The sequence below is a fragment of the Cottoperca gobio genome, chromosome 2, assembly GCF_900634415.1.
Source record: "Cottoperca gobio chromosome 2, fCotGob3.1, whole genome shotgun sequence".
NCBI classification, from domain to species: domain Eukaryota; kingdom Metazoa; phylum Chordata; class Actinopteri; order Perciformes; family Bovichtidae; genus Cottoperca; species Cottoperca gobio.
The window spans coordinates 9,158,315-9,177,635 of record NC_041356.1 but is presented as its reverse complement, the minus strand read 5'-3'; the positions used below and the strand labels follow the sequence as shown (position 1 = coordinate 9,177,635).

The 19,321-nt window shown below is 42.5% G+C and overlaps 1 protein-coding gene across 10 annotated transcripts in view; it reads right to left on the bottom strand.

Moving 5' to 3' along the window:
- spry2 (sprouty RTK signaling antagonist 2) overlaps positions 1-19,321 on the bottom strand; it is a 350,030-nt gene that overhangs the window by 49,604 nt on the left and 281,105 nt on the right. For all 10 annotated transcript variants that reach the window (XR_003833277.1, XR_003833276.1, XR_003833275.1 and 7 more), the window contains one exon: positions 2,828-2,871. The gene's annotated coding sequence lies outside the window, so the exon portion shown is untranslated. The remainder of the gene's footprint in view (positions 1-2,827; positions 2,872-19,321) is intronic.

Here is a 19,321-nt window from a genome sequence, read left to right as displayed (position 1 = left end):
CTTAGAAACCAAATTTAACAAAGAGAGAGTATGAAATATTATCTATATAAGTGAGGTGACAGAGTTTCAACACATTGCACCATCTTTCAATTACGAAGAGGCCATTAATTCACTTCCTGTCTGTTGTTATAGCTTCCTTTGGAGGTATAGCTGAAACTTCTCTTTACATTCACCCTTTGGTTTAGTTTATTTGTTTTCGTGTGAAACTATCAAGACATTAGCAATGTTCTCTTGTGCTTTATTGTCATACTTTTAAAGCCTTTAAAACAGGCATCTTTTGGTTTAAACTGACTTTTGTGTAACATTAACGTGTTGACATTTAAATGCCAACACGTTAATGTTACATAAAAGTCACGGAGGCGATCTTTAGGTGCAAAATTAGTGCTAATGCTATTTCCGTAAATGTGCTGTCTTATGAACCATAGGGAACATTTATATAACAGAAACGTATGTATGAATAAGGTAAAGCAATTACTTTAACAGATAGATGAAGCAAGCACTGTTACAAATTATGTCTGAACAGGGCTAAAAGTAAGGTCGCACCTCTCGCCACCATCAGGTTAAAGCTACTGACCATCAACAGCTAGCATAACTGGCTGTCGCTACACAGTAACAGGCCACACATGCATCCTTCTACTCTAAACAACAGCTGATTCCTGGATGTAGACTTAGTGGTGGCAAACGTTAGCAAAGCGGTAAAGATCCCACAATATGAAATTAGACACATTTGGTATGGAGGCTAACGAGCAACCTCTGCTTCAAGCTAACGTGCTGAGCATGTACGCAAAAAGACAACTCAATACAGCGTTCAAGGCGGGGCCCATTCCCATGAAAGTTGCTCAGCGTATAAACTAACTCCAAAAAGCAAGATGGCCGCTCGGTGTCAAGCTCATTCATATGAACGGAAGAAGGAAAATAACTCTGGATTCGACTATTTGTGCATTTTACAACTTTTAGGACACATTGATTTAATTAAGGGCCATGATATCGTACAAGGAAGTTGATCAAAAATCTTATTTGCTATATCATACTATGATGTGGAAATACATGCCTCACAAGTCCAACAGTAAGTGCATTACGTGTCATTAGTAAGATGCAGGATGTCATTAGTTTGAGAGTGAGAGACGGAAGCATCAAGCGCTGCATGTAGCACCTTTAAGGTTAAAGGGTTCGAGGTTACAAATCCATATAATCGATTGGAAGTCCTCAAGGGTACAGAGGGAAATATATGTGGGCGTATGCACAACATGAAGGTTTAACTTTATTCATTGAACTTTATTACGCAGCTCTGGAACGCAGAATAATAGGTAGAGCAAGGGATTACGGTATGTCAGAGGAGTGAGAATACAAAAACATCATTTCCTTTCGGTAATATGATTCCAACACTGTAGTTCACCACCAGGTGTCACCACCAGGTGTCACTGTTAACTAACAGCAGCCTTTTCCCCAGCCGGGCAAATCCCCCCCCCCCTCACTCCTGTCTCTCCCTCCATGTGTCCCTTCCCCTCGCTCTCTCTCTCTCTCATCCCCTCCCCCTTCGTTCTCTCTAAAACAAAGTAATTGCCTGCAGCACAGTTCAGAGTCTTCTACTCTGTCTGACGCAGATCAGGCTCCAGCCAGTCAATCATTATTCTCCACCACAACAGTGAATACCTCGTGTGGTTCAAGGAGCCACTGGAACCTGCTGTTGACACTAGTATGTGTGGGCCTCTGTGTGTGTGCAGAGAGGAAGTTTGGGAATATATTTATATGCCAGACACACAAGAATAGTGACACACATCAATCTCGCATCTGTCACTCAAGCGTCTATAATTCAAAAGCAGCCAGTCAGAGGTCTGAGCGGGGTCTACTTGCAAAGAGAGCGGAATTTATTATTATCGATTCATTTATTCATCTAATTGCTTTTGTCTCGCTTGTATGCACGTTTACGAGCACGTGCATGTGGAGAATGAGCCCCTGTGGATATGTATTTAAGACTACTGTGACCATGATGCATGACCACAATATGTGTTTGTGTGTAGCCTAAAAAAAAAAAGGTCTGCAGTGAGCGTGAAAAGAGAGGTTTCTGCTCGCCTGATTTTCTAATATCTGCTGGTCTGACCAAGGTGCTAGAAGAATGTTATTGCTTTGCAATTTGATACCTGCATCACTTTCTGCTGACGGAGAGAAAGCACGGCAGAGACAGAAAAATGAAAGGGTGTGAGAGCGACAGAGTTAGAAGTCAGTTAAGCCGTTTATTCAACCCGTGCCGCAGACGAAAAGACAATCTCTCTTCAAGGTAAGAAGAAGGCAGCAAATGAAAACCAAGGCGCTAAATCCTCTGAGCATCCTAAAGGGAGCGTTTACGCTTTGGGTGAAAGAGACTGACAAGCGTAAATCCAAGTGAAAGCTATGATCTTATATGGATTTCTGCAATTTAACCTGGCTTCAATTGCAATTGGAAGGGGAGATGTAAAGAAAAGGTGGTAGTGCTCTGGTCTCATTCCCAAGGGTGTCAAATACCAATGTTTAGTCATGGCCCTCTGCGTATACAAGGCACCCTACAGCGTCTGCATGAGACGTATGAGAGAGTTTCAAGTAACTCCAGTATAACCCCACCCGTGGTATTATTAGACGCTCAGAGTCCCTGTAGGGAGGAGGTCAGAGAGTATGGATGGCTCAAACAAAAACAGGACTCTCCCCCAGGAGACTGCTGAAACCAAAACCAGGTATTTCAAGTTACGCTACGTAACAAATTTACTTATTTATAACCCAAAACACAATATTTCACTGGACCTAACCAAGGAGATGTGTTGCCTAAACATCACTAGGTAGTAGGGCTACTCACTCAGTGGGGGGACCTGGCCAAGCGTCTGTGACGAGTCGGTTCACCTGTGAAAAGACAGAGATGGTCAGAATTGTCCAGTGAGGACAGGATGGCTTTACAAAACTAGATTCAACACTATTAATTATATAAAGCAATATTTTTTCTTTATATGTTTTGTCAATTGCGTTTACTACCACTTTATCTCGAGCTATACTCTTCATTCATTGCTTTTAACTCTTTATTTATGACCTACTGAAGCTATTTGCTGATATGTTAAGCAAACTATTCCAATTGTTTCTTCCGTTAATCTAGCTATCTACGTCAAACATGTAACATTAGCTATTTATCCTTCACCTTTAGCTGTTTATCCATTACTAATCCAAACATTTATCCCTGAACATTACTTTTAGCCAACTAATCTAACCATTTATCTATTATTTTTGAGCTAACTATTAAACTGTTAAGCTAACTATATATAATACTAGCATTAGCTAACTGTTTACTTCTCTGCTAGCATGCTAACTCGTATTAATTTGTATTATCTTTGTCAAATTAGCGTGAGCTAGTTATTCCACGGACCCCCTGGATACTGCAGAGGTGCTTTACCCCCTGGTTGGAAATCACTGTAATAAAGCAACACAATCAAACGTAGAGAAGAAAGGAGGGAGGAGGAGAGTGATGTGCGGGGATGACAGGAGGAGACAGAGAGTTGTTTTCAGATTTACAGACATAGTAGCGGCTGTACGGGGTGCTGTCAGAGAGGGAGGGAGGGAGGGAGAGAGAAGCAAAGGGAGGCCTAATTAACACAGAGAGCACCAGCATGCTCAAACAGAGAGAGTGATTCTGATCCAGCAGCATTATCACTCTGCCATAACGCTGCCAATCCAACCTGAAACCGGCTCCGCTCAGCCGATACGCCTTTCTCCCCCCCCCCATCATCTGAGGTCATGACTAACTGCTCACTCCTTCCGAGCGTCCAGCAGTATTTTCTGCATAGCGAGGGCTCCATAAGGCACCTCATCATCATCAGAGTTATTTCTGCTAAATGCAATATATCCACAGGGGTTGCACTTTGCACATGTATCATCATCGTCTCAACCATGGCGTAGTGATTCAGTACAATCTAAAGAAGTGCTATAATTTGTTTTAATTCAGATTATTTCTCAGGTGCCTCTTTTGGTTTCTTTCCAAAAATGACAGATCTACATAGAATAATGATATTAAAAAGGTAATATAGAAGCATATATAAAGGTTTACAGGACATTTTAACCAAAATATATATTTAAATGAAATATGACGAAAAACGGCATGATAGTGGGAGCATCACACGCACACACGCACACACACCACACACACTTTAATTTCCCTCTTGCAAGTGTTTTCACACCTTTAAAAAGGAACCTTGACACTTTCAGTGACGCAAAATGTGTGTCAATCCCACGCCATTATTGCAACAGAAAAAAAAAAAGGTCTCGGATACAGAGGTGACCACAGGGAGGAAGAGAGGTTGCATGAGAAGGCTGTGACTTACAAAAGTCACAGTGAATGGAAGCTGTTAAATATGCCATTTGCTTGGCCTTTTTTTCCACAAACAACTGTGGGCGACCTGCTGAGTGCATATTTCTCTTTGGGCTCTTCTGGACACGTGCGGTTCCGGAGGCTCGCGCCTTCGAAAGAAACCTTAATATTTCTGCTTCCTGTCCTGGCCGTTATAAAGGCTATTTTCCCTCTTCTCTTGGACCCCAAATATTTTACACGCCGAATGACATTTTGGAAATTGGCGTCACCTTATTTGCATGAAATTGCATGCTCCTCTTTTCCCTCCACCCGGCACGGTACGCTGTGTCCTCGCTTCACCCCTCATCAAAAAAATGAGCCGCAGTAAACTTGCCATGGATTTTATTTTACCAGACTGCAAGTGTAGGATCAAGATCATGTTATGGCATGTGGTTGTGTAATTGGCCATTAACAGGAACAGCCGACAAAATGGGAATTTTCAATATTTGCACGTTAGCCAGCGATGGCAGAGGAGAGCAGCGGTGCAGCCAGCAGCTGGCCGACAGGCAAGACTCAAACATTGTTGTGTCCCGCTCGCTGCTTCCCCATTTCTGGGCATCGCCATCACCCTGGACTACATACTGGCCAAACAAACAGAGTCCATTCCCGCTGTTTTTCTTTGATTGTGCCCTACAGTGAACGCTCATAAGCATTCCCCCCCCTCCCCACAATAACTGGCCTGCAGTGTACCCATCTGTTGACTGACTTTGTGAAGCCAGGTGTGCATGTACGCATTTGTTTGCTTTTTTATTTTGAATCAAATTGTGTTATTAATGCTAATTTGCACTGTGATGTTGGCCACATGGACGCACATACTATAAAAAAACAAACAAACGGCACTATAACCAGCTTAGAGTTCATGTCAGCCATCATTTTGGAGGAGTGGGTGTCAATATTTTTAAAGTGGTGGATATCTCATTGTAGATGGCAACTCTTTCCAGCCTCGCGCCTATAAACTTCACTACATAGGGGCCCCTGGCGGAGCCGGGTTAAGGCTCAGGCGTTTTATGGGCCCCTTGCCTATAAACTTTAACAGATAATGTCACAGCTGTCGAGTGAGAGGAGGAGGACATTTTTTGATTGATGGAATTAGAAGAACCAGATTGCAGATATTACAAAAGGTTACATTGTAGCCACACTTCCTTAATTAATTTCATCAATCCTGCCACAACAATGCGTCACCTGCATCTGAGATTTAACACATTCCTTATTGCGTCACAACTGCTGAGATTAGAAGAGCTGCTCACTGGAGATGAATGGGACAAATTGTACAATAACCAGCCAATTATTGCTGTCCAATAATGTAACCCCATGGAGACCCTGCCTTTCCACCCACAACCTCTTCCTCCTACAGCAAACAGGGGTTGTGCACAGCAACAATGACTGGAAATCAATGCAGTGTTTGTTCTGGATGGCAGTTTCCACCTGCCTGTGTCGTGTCTTTTGTTTCCCTTTTAGAAGAGAAGCATCAAGTTGTGTCATTTGCACTTACACTGTTAAAGAGAAGCATATCGATTATGTGTATGGACATGTACAGAATGTTCCGGCAAGACAGAGGGAGGAACAGGTCACATGCTTATGATTTATTAATGGAGGTTTGTCACATTGAGAGAGATTCGCCTGGATATATAATTAAAGGTACAGCAGTGTTATCAGCGTAATGCACTTAAAGTATGAGAAGTTGAAGTACTTGTGTATATGTAATCATATATGACATTATGGGATCGTTAATAATGAATGTGAGTTTGCTGCTCGCGCTAGTTTTGACTTCTGTATACAGTTCAGTTGTCCAGTGGTGTCCAACCTAGGGGTCGGACCCCTCCAAATGGTCACAAGATACATCTTACGGGTCATGAGAAGAATAATGGGAGAGGAAAGACTAAAAAAACAAACCGCAACACACATTTATAATGGATTTCTATATTAGATATAGGGCTGTCACATGTTATCATGGCCAAAAGAAGTCACACTAACCGCGTTTATTTTAATAGAACATGTTCAAAAATATCAAACGTCTGTAACAAAAGCAACAATCGCACTAATGGATCGTAGAAAGGCAACCAGACGAACTGAAGGCCGAACAACTGCCAACGTGATATTCTTGTAGACTCCGGGGACAAACACGAGTTGGTCCTGTGCACACTTAAATCTCAAAAAGTTTGGTGTAAGGAAGTGTACATTTTGAAAGCATAGTTTCATCCCACCCTGTTATCTATTGTATCTTCAAAAAGCATTTCGTCTGGCAGCTGTTGGCCCGGAGATAAGTCTATTTGCCAGAAATAGAAAAAAAAAAGTAATCATGGCAAAAGTCTCTCCCATTCAGAGACATCTATCCTGCATTGTTATCAACGCCACTTTCTCTCGCAGAAAAAGAAAAGCAGCAAAATTGCGGGGCAGATATTGGCCCCATCTCATGGAATTGTATCCTCGGTGGCTCTTTCGTAGCCGTTAATGGCTATTAGAATAAAATAAAATCATATCGCGGAGCTTGAGCCTGGTTTTACAATCTGTGACGTCTATTTAATGAGCAAATCAATCACAAGCCGTCTACAATGAAAACACAGCTGAGTTATTTAGTTTTCCGGTGGGTTAACTCTCAGCTCTAATCCTAAAATAACACCCTATGGAGTCTTGAATATTGCATTTCTAAGAGACCACTTCACTTCTCTACCAGCCACTGACACACACACAACTACACACCCTCTACTGCATCACTCACACACAGCCGTCACATGCACACATGCATATAGAAGTGCATCCTCTCACAGGAGAGCACAATCACGTACATGCATAAGGTCGTCATCCCACTGCTCATCTCTATTCCCCTGGCTGTCCAGTCTAGTCCAGGTTGGTCATCTGGAGAGTGGAGGCAGGCTGAACCTGTCCACTCTGCTCACTGTCATCGTCTGGCAGCAAACCTACAGGGTCAAACACAACTTCACTTCCTCTCACATGCCTCAGCAGGGCTTGATTGATCCCGCCTGGCACCATAGAGGCCAGTGGAATGGAGAAGGGGAAACTGCAATCCTCTGCAGATCTGGCACCAGATTGGGGTCAGATTGCAATCAGGAATGGATTCAGTTAGAGTGATGGATGCGTTAGGATTTGAAGGAATGTAAGAATTATGAGCACCTGAATGTTGCACGGTAAACACGAGGCATGCATGTGCCAGAGAGCCAGCGCTCACACCTGTATGAGCAAAATGCAAACGAGTCTGAAGCCAGTGGACCATGGATAAAAATGTCTTTTGGGATTCTTAATATCTGCCAAAAGAATTAGAAAGTTAAAAAAAAGTACGTGGTACATTTGCTGTTAGGTTGAGAAATGCAAGATGGAGAATATTTTTCAGCCATTTTGGCATTTGGAGCTTCAGTAAGAAGAAACATTTCCAATATTTTTGGCTTTTGGCATCACAATTCCCTAACCTCCTCCTTCATGCCTCTGATTAGCCCTGGCAGCAGCCACTGCAATCCATCGCTACATGTCTCAGTGAAGTGTTTAATGAGTGGTACATTCAACAGCGACTGGCAGCCGGTAACACGTTGGCTACAATGGCAGTTGTTGGTTAACGCTAATGTTAAAAACTAGAGAAGAATTTCTGGAAGACACTTTGTGTGGTTGCAGTGCACATTGATTCAATGTTGGCTTCATATAAGAACATTAACATCTTTAATGGGAGGCTTTAATTTCTATCTTTGTATTATTTACAGGTGATACAATGGGAGTGAATCGGCGACATTTAATGTATTTTGTAGCTCATGACAACTCTCATCATAATTCACTCATGCACCGTAAAAAATAATAGATCTATTGTTAAGGAAGAAATGTCAAATCAACCGTCTAATAATTTAGCATATTAATCGTCTTGTAGCATTAAAAGTGTAGGAGGAAGAACAAATCAACTGTGTTTTTCAGAAAAAAGCTCATTAAATATGCAGAATATCATGAAATCAGAACATTTTATCAGCAATTTATATATTTGGAATAAAGCTTCGCTGTTTTAAATCTTCATGTTTCCAGGTTAACATCTGAGCAAATTGAAGATGACACAGAATCTACATTTACTGCTTTCAACGTTCATGTGCATTTGCACCTGAAGGCAGGATAATACAGTGGAACGCCAGCGACTGCATGCAAAACACATTCTGGCGCTACATGACATGCAACATGTACATTGCTTTGTCAGTTCCTGTGCAGCTGCGTGATTTAATTTGTGACATTTGGACACAATTTGCCCACGAGGGCATTTTTTCAATCTCACTTTTGCGTCCGTCTTCCATGTTTTAGGCTCTTTAGCGCTCCGAAATCAGCCAGTCGCTGTCTGCTAAACATGGACGTTAGACTGAATCAAAGTAAAGATGGCAGCCGGGGAGGGTTCCTCATTAGATGTGAGGAACTTGTGAGCCCCCCTTCCCACTGATACACACCTGCATCATGACAGTTTCTCATCTATATCAGCACTTCCATACATGTTGCTGGACCCCTTAGTGGACTGCAATTCCAGATGGCCGGCCCACCTCTGACACTGGAGTGGCTAGCGCCTCAGGGAGAGGCTTAAGGGCTTTTTATGATAGAGAGGGAGTTGGACTGTCTTCAGGATGAGAGCTGACGGGTTCCGGTCATTAAATAGGGTCTTCATCCACAGACAATGCGATATAAGATAGCCTCAATACACGGGAGAAAGCATTGTGAGTTCCAGATAAGGCTGAGCACCATGTGCCCCACATTGTTACAGCTTACATTTTGAGAAACGTTTTTACAAAAGGTACTTTGTGGCTTTGTTGGAGTGACTGATGAGTGCCTCATCACATTCCTCACACTCTCCCAGGCTGAAGGGAGTCCACAATGACAACCCAAACAATGTGAATCAGGGGATGGAGCAACAGTGCATCATTAGTGCACTGTTGCCATGGAGCCTTGTTAAAAGTCATACCTACAGTTGTTACATCTGAAAAAGCTGGTGAAATAACAAGTATTACTTTTGTTGGGCACCAGATGTGGCAATACCAAAGCAGACACACCAAGAACGGAAGATGAAACCTGGATCAGGGTTTAAAGAGCTTCTCATAACTTGTTCTTGCTGCACAGTTGCAATAGTCTGGATCCAGCCCTGTGAAGCACTCATATTGGGTTTGTTCATATCAGCTCTATAACCACATTATCATTTGAATTAGTCTTTGGGGCTGCCTTAACCAAATTCATTGTCATCCGCACTGATGGCAAGATGGTTTGCGAGCTATCCCGCTGCCAGAGCCGCTCTGCTTATGGCTGCATGCGAACGCAGGCAAACGGCTTCCAGACCACACATTAGCGAGTCTTTTCACAGCGTTTCATGACTGTGTGCGAAAAACTGCCACGAAACACTTAAACCAGTGCCAGATCTCTGAGTCATAACATTGGAGTCATCACGTGGCGATTGAGGGGACGTGAGAGAGAAGGATTCCTGGGGATGGCTGCGTACAACTGCTGTTCAACTGTTACTCCAAGCCAGAGAAGAGAAGACGCTGTGTTGTTACACGGAGGACACAACCACGCATACAACACTCGTCTTCACTGATTGCATCATACCAAGTAGGGGCAAATTACACAGATGGTCTAGAGCAGAGGTCTTCAAAAGGGCGTCTGCGACCCCCTAGTCCAATTATACCAATAATGCATTCATATAGAACTCATTTGCAACAACCATTATGTCTTGAGAGCAAACGTTACATTGTTTTCATGTACAACACACACTCCAGTCAGTTCTCTGAGCTACTTTTACACTGTGTTTGTTACATAGTCTCTCCTTAAACAACTGTTTTAGTAGCTTAACCCTAACCTCCCTTTTTAAATATATTTGGAACATTAATTATAATATTATTGACTATATACGCACTTTGTAGGAGCCAGGGTTCTGCATCATTAATACACTACACGCTATAGTTAACCGAGTCATTCATATGTAATGTTTTATTATGCATAGGTTTAAATCGCATTATATACAGCATTTACCCACCGAGTCTAAACAAGTGAGTGTAATTAATAAAAAATGGTGTCATCCCAACTTTGCAAATAGCACTTGTTGTTAATTAACCCTTGCACTTGTTAAATCATGCATTCACTAAAATCTCACGACGACTTAAAACTTGGAGTGTTTCAATTATAAAAATACATTATGTAGATTTTACATATAAATTGTTAATAGTATCCACACACACACACACACACACACACACACACACTATGAAGACAGTGGGTGCAAAGGAGACGTAACAACATATCATTTTTATATAATACTTGTTTCCCCTTTTATTTCATTCTGCTTTTAAAAAACAATTTATCTGCCAGAGCCGGTGAAACTGATGAAAGCCGAGAACACAGAGTCCTATTGACACGGCCTACATTCTGAAACGTCTAATGCCAACAAATTCACTTTGACAACGCTATTTAAAGTCTCGCAGCAGCGACTCCTTGTCCTCAGTGATGATGAGGATGCCAGCTTGAGAGGAGAGTATCGTAAAAAGAAGACGAGTACAGTTCCGCATGCGGCATTTGCTTTTATTGCTCACGTGCATCGGGCTCATTCCCCCCACTGTATTAAAGTCAAAGACACAAAGTCAATATGGTTGCAGGGGACATTTTTTTTAAAGACAGTTGCTTTTTTGTATCCATGCTAGAGGCATGAGGATGTTTGACTATCACTCCACCACTTTGGTCTAGACCTCCACATTTATTGAATGGATTGGCATGAAGCTTTGAGCAGACATTCATGCTCCCCAGAGGATGAAGCCTATTGACTTTGAATCATGAAGAAGTGGACATTTGTGGTTTTCGAGTGAAATGTCTCAACAACTATATGTTTTTTCTGGCAAACCAATCAGAGAAGAGGCGGGCTTAAAGCGACAGGAGCATTTCAGACAGGCGGTGTGAGAAAAGTAATGTGTTTTTTGAACATTAAAGCGTGTAAACGTGTTTTAGCACCCAATACCTTTTCCTCCTTCTCCTTCTTTTGACTGAAGAGCATTTAACTGCTGAATTGAAATCGCATGGACCCACAACTTCCCCCTGCTTGTCAGTTTATTCCAACGCAGAAGGAGATTTTTCTTTTCATGAAAAAGTGGCGATTCTGAATATTTACGTCTCAATACCCCAAAGTATTTAGAACCCCATAAATTCCGCGAGACGTCTCCTCATTTTCCCTCGAGATATCTACATATACATGATTCAAAAGCTTCTTTATAGCACGCAGAGCTGCATTGCATGAATGCAGTTGGCTGGCTGTGAATCACTGTGCCTTGTTGCCTTATGAAAACAGCACTAGATAAACTGTGACATATTTAGACACATCACGGTGCGACTCCTTTACAGAACAGGCTTTTGTCAGCTTTCGAGGCACTGTGCGCTCAGTAACGTCAGGACTTCGTCTGTGTTGTGAGATTAATGCACGAGAATGGAAGCAAAGGAATGCGTGTGTTCCCTTCGTGTGCATGCACATGTCCTCACGTGTGTACATTTATCTAGCTTTATCGTCAAGCTTGTGCAAGAGCTTCACCCTCATCTGTTTGTGTGCAAATGAGGGCTCTGGCATGAATGCTTGGATGCATGTGTGAGTGTGTATGCGTGTGTGAGGCCTGTTGCTGGCCATCCAAGCAGACAGGTGTCAGGTCGTATCAGCGCATCGCTCCAGTGACCAGGTGGAAACCTGGAGGAGAAAAGGTGAATCACCGGGCCACACTGGGGCAACAAAACTGCGCGGCTTAGTCTAGCATTACCTAAACACACACATACACTGATGGGGACACACTCACAAACACACACACTGTTATTGCAGAGTGAGAGGAGAAGAAGAAAACACACATAGAAGGGAGAAAGGGGAGAAGCTGCATGCAGAGAGCGAGAGAGAGTAATAGGAATGAGTGCAGACTGAGGGAGGCTACTTGACCGGGTCTGGCACCACATACACACACACGCACACACGCACACACACACACACACACACACACACACACACAGAGTTAAAAAAAAGAAAGTTGGAAACACACCTACAAACACATATGATTGCGTGACTGAGTCCAGCGTGAGGCATGGAGCTATAGAGAAAGCACACACCCACACAGTCACAACCACACACTCAAAATATGGAAACTCTAGTAAACGTCCACATCAAATAATTAGCAGCCTGATTGAATTGAACACACACACACACACACACACACACACACACACACACACACACACACACCATCTCCTAAAGGGCTGTGAGTGTGTGTTCTGTATTTTGTCAGTGCTTGATGAGGAGAATGATCACTCTTCCCTTTTTTTCCTTCCCTCCATCCCTCATTTTCTCACTCCTAATTAATTTACACACACACACACACACACACACACACACACACACACGCACACACTGTTGTGAGGATAATTGCCGCAGCAGTAATGCTGGCTAATGACAGGAGAGTGAAGCAGAACTACCAGCGGATGGGGCACCAGCGCTGATGTTCCCTTCAACAAATCTACGCGCCATCAAACATACCTCTCCCTTTCTCTCACACACACACACACACACACACACACACCAATATCTTTTCACCTTTCCTCCTTGTCTTCAGCTCAACCCACACACACACCAGGCACACACTCTCTTCCCGCCTCCTTCCTTATTCACACGCTGCCTTCTTGTCGCCTCCGTCACTCCTCTCCTCCTCTTCCCAATCTCTTGCTCTCTACCCTTCCTTCCGCCTTTGGGTGCCGAAGCAACGCAGGAGTGTCGGGGAGCCTCTGATCACGGTGGCCTTAAGCACAATTGAGGGTGACGTGTGGCGGGATGAGACCTGTGTACCGGAAAACCTTGGGCTGCATTCTGCCCGGCGCTCGCCTCGCCTTCCCTTCCCTTCTCCGCCTTTGTGAGCAACTGTGTGTGTGTGAGTGTGTGTGTGCGTAGCTAGCCATCCTAATGGGTAGGAAATGCTACGAGCCCACTGGGCTGTGAAGGGCTGAACTCACCTTGAGCTGTGTGAGCGAGAGGAAAAGACTGAGAGGGATAGACAGGCAGACAAACATAACAGGGATCAAAAAATGCAACTGTCCCTCTTCTATAGAAGCAATATATTATCTTATATTTATTAAGCGTCTTTCCTGTTTTAACTGTTTTCCTACGTCCAAATCCTTCTTTCTAGATGGAATTTGTCATAATTGGAATACTTTTCTTTGTTCCTCTTTCAAACATGGTGACATTTCTTCTGTGGCCACAAGAAAGCAGCTGAGCTACAGAATATATATGTATATAATATGTATATCTTATACACATTTCCTCTTTTTCTTTCCTCACACAGTATACATTTTAAAATGCAAAGATACCATCTTCAACAGCGTCCACCCAGTGAATTATGTGTTATAGTTGTTTCCCATGTAATCTGATAAACCCGTTCACGTGTCAAAGCAGCGTTGCTTTACCCACATTTCAGTGAATAGTTGTGTGTTTTTCTTTTACATTTGAACACCATCTTTTGGCACAGGACTGAAAAAGAAATGTCCGCGTCATGCCACAATAATCTTCTTCCTGAGTGGGAGCAAGTCCCTATATTCAGGTTCCAACATCTTGTGGAAAGCTTTCCCAGAAGAAGGAGGCTGTTATTACAGCTTATCGTTGGTAATAGTTTTGGAATGAGATGTTAAAGAAATCACAAAAGGGTGAATCCTTGTTTTTTGGGAGGTCCAAATACTCTTGGCCATTTACTGCACATAGAAAGTGTTTTTGTTCCCTTATTGGCGACACTGCTGTATTGATGCTGGGTGCAGGCGATAACATTTGTTGGGGGCAGCTAATATAAGAGACGATGGCACCCTTGGCTGCGGTTCGACAGAGCTAATGCACACACACTTACACACAAATATGCACGAATGCACACACAAACACTCTCACCAGGCCCCAAATCGACTTAACGCCTTTTGCTAATTACCTTTACATTTTTACACTTCTGCTTACTCAAGCTCTGTTTCAGGCAACAGCAGGTAATTGATTTCTGGGTGTACGAGTGCGTGTGTGTGTGTGTGTGTGTGCTAATAGTCGGTCTGTCGGCTGATTCCCCAGCATTTGAAGCACACATGCCAAGCACCACTCAGTTCCGACACAGCGGACAGGAAATCTGTTCAAATCAGCGCTGTTGTTCTCACTTGTCGAATTTGTAGTTTTGGCGAGTCAGGAGGAACGTTTTGACTGTGGGAAAACAGGACTGTAAGAGTCTGGACGATTGTTGTCCGCAGTGTTGTGGCAGCGGAGAAGTGCGCAGGGCGAGCATCAAGTCTATTATCGCTTGAAACTCGACATCAAGTCACATCCAATGAGGAAACTATCCACAGTGTGTCCTGACCTATCTGTGTATTATAGGCAACTGGACATGTTGCTTCACAGTAAGATATACAGCAACTTCTGGTGTATGTGGTTATCCAAATTTCATTTCTATCATTGTGAAATGCCGTTTTAAATGACCGCTGACGGATCAATATTAGATTTGAGGGAAGCGGCTAATTTCACTATAGAAAGCTCACTATACAGCTGTGAGCATCCATTTATAGAAATAACTAATTGTAATGACATTCTTTTTTTATTTTAAATGTGATCATTTAATCTGCAGCCATTCTTATTTGTGTGCTGCAGAATAGTATTACTCTGTCACAAAGGCAGCAGACACACCGAGGCCGTAATGACAACGCTTTGTGCAACGCAGGATCTATTTTCCTCTTTCATTCTGTTATTCAGCGACAGCTTTTACTGCCCAATATTGGACAAGATTCAATTGTAATTTAATTGCATGTTCTCTCGCATTTCAACTTGCGACTGTTAGACACGAAATAAGGTTTACATTATTGATCATAAGCTGAAAATGCTGCAAATACCCCAGTTTTCTCTCTCGCACTAACAAAGCGCTTTGATTGCAAATTGAAGTGCTGAAAGCAAACTTTTCAATAGCACCTTTTATTAAAAGGGTTTTTGTCAAATGACAACATAATTGCTATTAAGTTTAGTCAACCGTTTCACTGAGACAGAGCCTGGCGGTCAGTAGCAGATTTGAGAGACAAATAATTGAATCTTGAACATACACTACTCGAGTCATTACTTGTTATAGCTTTCAAGAGTATTTTAGACAAATCAGTCTGAAAAGTGCTGCTACACCGCTCACTTTAGCATGCATATGTTTCCCTTTGTGCCCGTTTCATACTGCAGGACAGGAATCCTGTTTGTTCCCCAGTGACAGCAGTCGAGGAAATGAGAGCAGGTGTGATTTTGTAACTCCACTCTTGGTAGCCTCATACTGATAACAACACATCGTTATTTACCTGTCAAAGCGTACAACCCTGTGTTTGAGATAAACCTTTCCCCCCCCCCCCCCCCCCCCTCTGCCTCCATCCCAGCAGCATATGTATCTGGAGACAAACAGTCTGGCCCTCAAAGTGCTGCTGTGCATTTAAAATCCTATATATTTAAAAAAAAGAAATGTATTTCAGAAGTGATGTCAGTTTGCGATGCTGCTGACACTTTGTGGAGTTAACATGCAGTGGAGCTTCAAAGACCTGTCTTTCTCCAGTTGGAGGATGTAAGGTGCAATGGTGTCTCTCCAGTTGGGTGTCAAGGAGGTGATGTATTATGCAGCAGCGGCGCAGTGGGTCACGTTGTGTAAAGAACCAGGATGTGACCCTCGAGGAGGTTTGAAGATATAACTGGGCTCCTTTGTCCCAAATCTATTCAGGGCAGAGTCTCGGACTCGACCTGTCCTTCCACCAAACTACTTCACAGCCAGGACAATACCACCAAAAAACCTCTCATGTAATACTAATGATGAAGGAGCCATTTTAATTACAAACATATAAAAGTAACTTTTTTAATATGCATTAAATCAATATTAAATCTTGCATTATTGCAATTATTTCAAACAAAATAGAAACAGGTCTTAAGCCTTTAATTAATTAATTAGTACTGATGGATTCATAACTCACTATAAAAGATAAATATGCCTAATATCGGATTTAATTACACAATTTCCTGAAAAAACAAGAATGAAAAATGAGAGCAAGTGAACAAATGATTAGTCCCCCCTGAACCAGGATCCAGCTGGAAACAAAGGCAAATCTAGTTTCAACTCACATCATTTACACAAATTACAAGCTGCACTTCTCTATCAGTACAATTTAATTCACGTGTTCTCCCAGTTCGACGCAACACAACACGGCAGGCCATGACACTGAAAGAGGGCAACAGAAGGACGGGTTCGGGCTGGTCAGAGACTTTCTTTCCAGCAGCACAACTGTGTGGGAGGATAACACCAGTCAGCTACAGCACAGCAGCAAGGCTTCGGCCGATACAGTCAACAATGCACCCGGGCCTTCGACATTTCCCACCTCAAAGAGACGTTTTTTTGACACCGCTGCAGTCTAGGAAACATCATCGACTGCTCTGCGACACGAGGGAAAAAGGAGAGTTTTGTATGTGATATTCATCTGAGATGACAAAAACCAAAGCATGAAGTTTGACAAGGTGAGAGATCACATTGCAAAGGATCCACACAGAATATCTCCACAGAGTGTGTGGCCTTTGCAATGAGGTATAGGTCAGGGAACTGGCTTTGTCCAGTGTAAAAACGTAACTCAGCGCTCAATGGAGCGTGCTGGAGTGGTGAGGTTATGAATGTCCTTGCACATGTACGAGGCTCCTGTCAGAAGAAGCCAGATTGTGATCTAAACCCTCATGGCACCTAAACGCCTCCGTGCTGTGTTGGATTTTAACGATGTCTTAACAAGAGTCTCGTAACATCTCTTCTTGCACCAACCAACCGAGGTTCATCACATGGCTTTACATTCACGATCCCATCTTTTTGTCGGGCCATGTGTCACCTCAAACAGCATTTAAACCTCAGAAGAAAGAGCTGACTAGAGGTACAAGGTGCGGAAAACTTATATCAACTTTATATAAAGTTTCATGACACACAGATATGATTTGAATAAGACAAGTCATCTTAAAGTTGAGGTTTCTTAAATATTGGATGAGGAAGATCAAACATGAGCTGACGTCTTCACTCAGACACACATCTTTGCAAAGGGAACGAGCTGTATAGATGACCTGACATCATTTGGCTTACGGATGTCACATGATGTCAGGACCAAACGTGTAACGATTTGAAAGTCTTCCCAGGCTAAGCCTAATGCTACCAACAACCATGATTATTAAAACACACATTAAAATAGGCTATTAATAAGAACTCCATATTTAAAAAACACTTTTCATGGCAAAAATAGTTATTTTTCGTAGATATATCATAATTAAAATCATTCCAATGTTCTTTTCCATCGCTCCTGCCCTCGATTAACACTACTGTACCATATAATTAATAATATATAGTCCGTAATTACTACAATTCCTTAACCTTTTGTCTCCCTCCCTCACATGTACCCACTAAGTATTGCATTAATCCCCTGCATACACTAAACAATCCCACAGTAATTGACATGCTGTAATCTTAAACGTTAGCAAGTTATGTCAGTATAATGATGATGATTAAATGTGTCTCTCTCTCTTATCATCTTTTGTAATACATACAATGGAGACACATATTATATTGTGATCCTAACCAAATCACACACATGTATGTTTCTCTGCAGTGTGTCGAGTGACATTAATAACCTGGTGGGAGCAGTTGCGTGGGAAGGAAGTGGTACAACTAGACAGACTGGATCTACCTTACTGTAGTTCTGCCTTCGACTTGCACTATTGGCCAGACCTTGACGGTAACTGTTGAGCAAAGTGTCTCCTTTACTAACCCTCAGCTGGATTTTCCAAACCAGATTTGACCGGGTGACACTTTAATCACAAATGTACTCTTTGAAATGTTAACAGCCTCTGCTGCTGCTGCTGCTGCTGCTGAAGCAGGGGTAGACTGGAAAGGATGGCGCCATCATCCTGCTTCTCTATCTGCAACGAGGACCATTTGGATTACAATATCAGCCGTTGTCATTCTAATTTCAACCATCTGCGGTTTCCATGGTGAAAACTGTGAGAAGCAGAGCCCACACACAAGCGACTCGTCAGCAGGCATGAATATCTTTCATTGAACTCCGCCTGAGGAAAAACAAAACATGTAGTGTCCACAGACAATGAGCGAACATGAAAAGCCACTTTCACTGTTGCTGATTTGAATTTATACTTATTTGTGTGCGTGTCAAAATATTTTAAATTTGAATGCAAATGCTCCGTAAACAATAGAAGTGGTTTCAGCTACAGCTTCCTGTTTAAATCCCAAAGGTTCTGCCCTCAATGTGACAGCACTGTCACCGCGAGCTGAAAACAAACCGCGCGCAATAAGATGTGTCTGAGTGCGGGGAGAATTTTCCGATCAGTCGTGCAAAGTGGTCGACCCTGGCCACCGCGAATGAGATCTGTGTTCGCTCTAATTACTTTCTACAAGCAGTCTTCAAAAGGCGGGACGGAGGCCGTCTCAGTCCCCACAGAGACGGAGAGACAACTGCTAACAGTCTGATGTTGTTAGATCACTCGTGGTATAGTGCACGGGCTGTCAGGGATCCTCTCACACTTCAGACTGACAGCGTTTCATAAAACACTGTGTTAGAATATTAATCTTCTTATATGGGAGAAAGTATTAAAAAAAAAAAAACCCTAAGATTGGAAGTGCCATTTCATTGCTACAAAAATGGTTTGATTCGTTAGTTCGTCGAATTAGATGATGAAAAATGTGTGATTGAAAACGATGACAGACTGATCCTTATATTAGAACATTTAATTCATGCCATGGGTCCAATTTCACCCCCTGCACTTCTCTTAGTCTCTAAAATGTTTCATTTATTTGAATTCTTTCTCTTTTTTTTTGGCAGTTTCTTCTACCTTCTATTGGAGTAATAACAATTACTACTGTATTAGTGCATTACCAATAGTAAACTATTCAAATGTTTCATATCATATTCAGAAATCCA